This window comes from Varanus komodoensis, unplaced genomic scaffold (genome assembly GCF_004798865.1).
Source record: "Varanus komodoensis strain SLA01 unplaced genomic scaffold, ASM479886v1 scaffold3, whole genome shotgun sequence".
NCBI lineage: Eukaryota > Metazoa > Chordata > Lepidosauria > Squamata > Varanidae > Varanus > Varanus komodoensis.
Window position 1 is genome coordinate 30,025,151 of NW_025335761.1, and position 5,600 is coordinate 30,030,750.

Sequence of the window (5,600 nt, forward strand, 5' to 3'; positions counted from 1 at the left end):
CACCTAATGGTGGCAGGTGGAGTTTGGCACAATAAGCCGGCAATTGCTGGTATAATGTTCTATTGATAACTAATCCCTCTTTGGAAACTGCAAAATTCTTTGCCACAGCTGTTTCTTTGTACCAGGGAGCTCTGTAGTTTGTCTTTTTCATGAAGTACAGACATTATTTCTGGAGGTATCATGACTCAGCCTCCCTATTTCAGGCAGAGTTTGCTGGTTCAGAGGTTCTAAGTAGAGAAGACTTTTAATTTTGTATTGTTCCTCCTCCCCACATATGCCTCTCAAACTGTTCTTGCTTATGTCCTGTCATTTCTCCCCCCTTCTCCTTTTACACTTGTAACCTTTTCCCCCTCACTGCCAGATTTGTTCATCCTTCCCTCCTGCTGTTTTTATCTTCACTTCCTCTGATTACAGTTTCTCTCTTATCCCCTTCTTCTTTATTCCTAGTTTTCAATTTTTTTAAAAATAGCCTTGCTCTCTGAAGAATCCCACTGCCAAATCTGCCTGTGCAGTGTGTATGATGCAGTCATCAGGGTTCAGGGAGGTCTAGGAAAGGGACACCAGGCACTCTGTAGCACCGAGACCACCTGAAAGTAGGCTGAAACCCAGTGGGCCCATGGTGTGAGAAACACTGGTCTAGAGACAAGTTAGCCACCTCATCTGCTGTTTGGGAAAACTAGAGAGGACAACCAGGGTGGCCCTAATTTCAGGGACTGGAAGGGAGGAAGCCTCCAGTTACATGAGCTTTAATTAAACCCAGCATGTTTCAAATGGAGTTCTTCGTCGGGAATATGCTTGAATGACAATTGTCAAGCTGGCATCATTAAACCACTCTTTACAACTTGTGGGAGCTCAGCCTGGCTCCCATCTCTGGTGTATAATATATCATTAGGGGGAAAGGCTGAAGGGCAGGCACGACTCTACACCATAGCCAGAACTATAGTCTCCTTCCTGCTGCATTCTAGGTAGACTACTGCTCTTGTTGCTTGAAGTTCTGTGACCTGGAACGGACTCCTTTCGTGGTGGAACACAACTTTTCTTTTACAACATCCTTTTCTGTAAAAGGACATTAGGAGGACTAAGCCTTTCAAGCCCTATATAGCCTGGGTCTGGGATATCTAGCAAACCACTTTCTTCCATATGAACCCTCCTATCCCTATCCCTGGAACGTTCTAGATAATATTTATTTTATTTTATTTTTTATTTATTTTATTTAAAACATTTCTGTGCTGCCCCCATCGCAACAAAGCCTCGGGGCGGCTCACAACAAAAATAAAAACAAAATCATATAAAAAATTATACACTAAAAATATTAAAACCTGGTGCATCTAGGCTTAAATTTTTTTTAAAAATCCTCCATAATAAATTAACACTTAAAATAAGTTTTAAATAAAAAGGTCTTACCCTGGCGCCGAAAAACAAATAACGACGGCGCCAGGCGGACCTCTCTGGGGAGCGCATTCCATAGGTGGGGTACCACCACAGAGAAAGCCCTCCTCCAGGTACTCACCCTCCTAATATCATTCACAGAGGGTTCCTGGAGAAGGGCATCTGTAGCTGATCTCAAGGGGCAGAAGGGCATATATGGACGCAAGCGTTCCTTTATCAATGGATGGCTGCAACAATAACAATAATACCAATACCAATTCTATTAAGATGTGCATCAGAGGTTCTGTCCTGGGTCCTTTTGCTGTTTGAGATACCATGGAGAACAGTTCACAAAACACCTTCTCTGCACTGCTGCTAAGGCTGTAGAAATTGGTGCATTTAACCCTCTTGCTGCTACCCTTCTGGAGCAATTAAAGGCAGCTATATCAGAAGTATGTGCCAGCCTCAGAGCTACTGTACTACACCAGAGAGTACGAGCCTGATTTGGTGAAGCAGGCTTCAGTGGTAAGAGAGGACCGGACTCCTGCCTAATTTAATAGTGATATATTAGAAGGAATTTCAGCATGACAAACTAGACTTGCAGAGATTATTCCTGCTGCACAGCTATTATAAGAGCACCAGCCCTGTGTATCTTCTGTACTTTGGTTTTTTGAATCTCATCAGCCTGAGGCAGAGTTAAGCAGTGAAGTAGAATCTGGTTTTCTCAGTTGCATGTGCTCAGGCTTAGAGGCTGACTCACAGGAGGGAATGTGGCGGTTGAGCCAAATGTGCATGGCAAAGCTGGCTTTTTGAGGAGGAATTTGAAGGAAGCGAAAGAGGTGACAAGTGTTCTGGGAAGCAATCTTTGTTGTTTTATTGCTGCTTTTTAGCTGAAGTATTTTAACTTTCATTTTTAACAGTGTAAGTCATTGCATGTTTAAGTAAATCATATTGTGGTTATTGCAACTTAATTTTGGGTAAATATAGGATTGCAGCATTTTTAAATGAGCCACCTTGGAGTACTTTGTTATATAACATGGGGTATATTTTAACAAAACACGAATTTTAAAAAATGATGGAGAACGCATGCCTTTTATATTGGGTTTCAGCTATATCCATTGTTGATAATGTTAGGAGAACAAGGAAAGAGGCTCTGAGAGGCAAACATCATTCCTTCTAATAACAAATCCAGGTGGCAAGAATGGACTGGATTGAAGCCAAAAAGGGGCTCCTAAGAAACAGGAGAGAAAAATGGTCATGCGTGAGGGAATCCCAAGCACAGAAGCACAAAAACATAATTATACAAGCTATAAGGGATCACCTGTTTCCCAGAGTTTCCCAATAAGGACTGCCCATGTTTATTAGCCAGGGAACGTGAAGTGCCAGATAGAAGACTGGATGGGGCTGGGTGGGAAACGGAGTGGGCCGCAGGGTCGGCTGGAGCCCTGAGCAGGAGCTGCACTTCTGTGGAATATGCTTCAGAATTTTTTGTTGTACGTCCCACTGGTTTCCTCCTAATGCTCATTGTAACATGGCGTATCTGAAGCTGCTTCTGATCGATACACGCTGCTGCAGGAGATGAAAGCTGCAGCTCATGTCTTTCAAGATATCATTATTGTCCAGGCAGTAATCCCAAGGTTTCTGTTTAGAATAAATAAGCAGTGTATATTGTTTTGGAGAGTTTTGATTTTTCAGCCATCTAGAGGGATATAAGGAGAAATTTAGGCATTTCCCACCCACCTCACATTCCCCATAGCTTTTCACTTTACATAAAATTCACCACTAATTGTTTTTCCCGGTTCTAAAACTCCCTATAAAATGTTGAATGTTCAGTAAATATTTTTGAGAACCGAAGCAATTGTAAAGGACATGAAATATTAAAGTACCCTTTAGCTCTTTTTCTTTCTGTCTCTCATATCTCTAGTTTCAAAAACAAACCTTTTTCTTCCTTTACAAAAATTTCTGAAATATGACAAGCTTTCCAAAACTCCCTGCTGAATAATGCTTCTAAAATGCTCCTTATGTTAAGAGGGGCTTCCTTCCTTTTAGTTATGCAGGCATTTTTACAGTTCTTAACCTTAAGAGCCTATTTTTCTTTTCAGAAGGAAGTTAAGTCTTTGAAAGTTCCTTGCATCTTACAGAGACTGCAAACATTTCACCAAACCTCTTGGCAATGGCAGCAATGCAGACAGAATAGGCATGTACTTCAGCTGACTCCTGTTGCATTTTGTTGTTGCTTTAATTGTTTTCTGGATGAAAGAAGAAAAGACAGAGAAAATGAAGCAACTTGGAAGATCAAAGTCACTTAAAGTTACTAACAATAAGATCAACCAGTAGTATCCTCCTTCTGTCAAGTCTCCTTTTCTGGAGACAAACCAGAGCTTCACTTCCAGACTTGCTTCACTTAGTACATAATCGCTATCCCAGGGAGCTTCCATTTTTGGAGTTAGCATGAACACAATGTAGTGAAGGCAGTTAAGCTCCTCCGTCGCTGGGCAGGGGCCCTGGGCTGCCTTAATCCACGGGAGATGAGCAGCCAAAAAGAAAGAGTGTTGTTTGGGCAGTCAGTCTCAATTTCACTAGAGTTCTCATTTTTCCATCATTATGCTCCTTTCTTTCAGGATCCAATAGCCTTCCATATATATGCTGCCCTTGTCTACAATTTATGTGTTCTAAAAAAAAATCCACAACCTTCAACAACAAAGTCTCCAATGAGGCTTTTGAACATAAAAATAGTAGTAAAACAATGCATCAAAACAACTGTGCATCAGAAGGTTCAACCAACAATTAAATTATATAAAGGCCTGGGAAGGGTTTTTTTTTTTTTTTTGGCCCATTATTGAAAGAATAGCGACACAGGTGCTGCACAAGTTTCCTTAAGAGGAGAAGAATTCCAAAGAAGGGTTGCAACAACAGAGAAGGCTTTCCTTGAAGGTACTACCCACCTCACTCCAGAGATTATCTCACTGTACAGACAGGTTGATGTGAGCTCAAATGTTTCTTCAGGTACCCAGGTCCCAAGCTGTTCAGGGCCTTAAAATGAAACAGCAATACTATAAATTGTACTTGGAAATATATGAAAAATCGCTTATATTCTAATATAGTTTCATGCTTGGTTATTGTGTTGTCTGAATTCGGCTGGACTAACAAACCATGGCTTGTTAAGGGTCAGAGTGCATAGTTCATTACTGGATTGTAAATTGGTTGCTCAACCAAATTGGTTGACTTGTTAATGGGCTGGGTTCAGGAGACATGATAACCCATGTTTCAGCAACAACCCCACAATTTAGGGGCAACCCACTCAAACTATATTCACCCCCTAAGAGAGGGTTATTATATTGTTTGAACCCAATTCATCTGTCATGAGGTTTTCAGAGCATGGGGTACCTGCCTGAAGAAAAATGCTGGCAACCCCATTCCTTTGTAACATTATCAATATTTGTCCCACAACTGATAAGGTTCAACAGAAGCCTTGTTCATTAGCTACTTCTCTGCTCTGATGATAGATATGGAAGAGATGGGGAATCTTGGGCCTGGGGCCAAATCCAACCCTTCTGTGGTCCCAATATGGGCCTCTGAGGTTTTGCAGATGACTCCACCCTGTTTCCACAAACCACAAATCAATTGCGGCTTGCTGGCTTTTGTGCAGAAAGGCTGGAACGCCTCTGCAAAGGCATGCTCAAAGCGTTAAGCTAAATTCTGTTGGCAGTTTTGGTCCTGCCCCTTTGCCCCCTTTTCCTTTAGCTCCTCCTGCCACTGGAATGTGCCCCCCTGTAAAACAGCTTATCTGAAATAGAATCCAGGCACAGGATCCAGGCACAGGATCCAGGCCCATTCCATTGTTCTGTACCTCAGAGCATTCCATGCTGGAATGTGTAGACTGAGAAAGGGCGTTCTTGGCCTTCACACCACATGCTACCTACACAGTCTGCATTTTTCCACTGGAGTCCAAAGACTTGCAAGAGTATCATCCCGACAAGTCAGTGCCCTAAGGCAAGGGTACCAAACATGCAACCCATTTAAAAAATAAAGTAAAATGAAACCAAAAATCAAAGTGATGCTAACGGACAATTGTAGTTTGTCTGCAAGTGACTACAGAACACTGAATGGGCGAATATACTGTGCAAGCAAGTAAAATCTGTGCATTTTAATGTTACGGAGCAGCTTAGAGTGGCCATTTAAAGAATATTGTCTCTCAGTGTGGCCTGTGGGAGTGGCCCGCATCTCATTTG

The 5,600-nt window shown here is 42.0% G+C and overlaps 1 long non-coding RNA gene across 1 annotated transcript; it reads right to left on the minus strand.

Annotated features, from left to right (window-relative positions):
* Positions 1-2,219: 2,219 nt before the first annotated feature.
* LOC123026501 lies at positions 2,220-3,673 on the minus strand. Its single transcript, XR_006415317.1, has 2 exons — positions 3,533-3,673; positions 2,220-3,009 (listed from the first exon to the last, which is right to left on the minus strand). It is a non-coding gene; the product is annotated as an uncharacterized LOC123026501 (long non-coding RNA).
* Between the last annotated feature and the right edge of the window lie 1,927 nt (positions 3,674-5,600).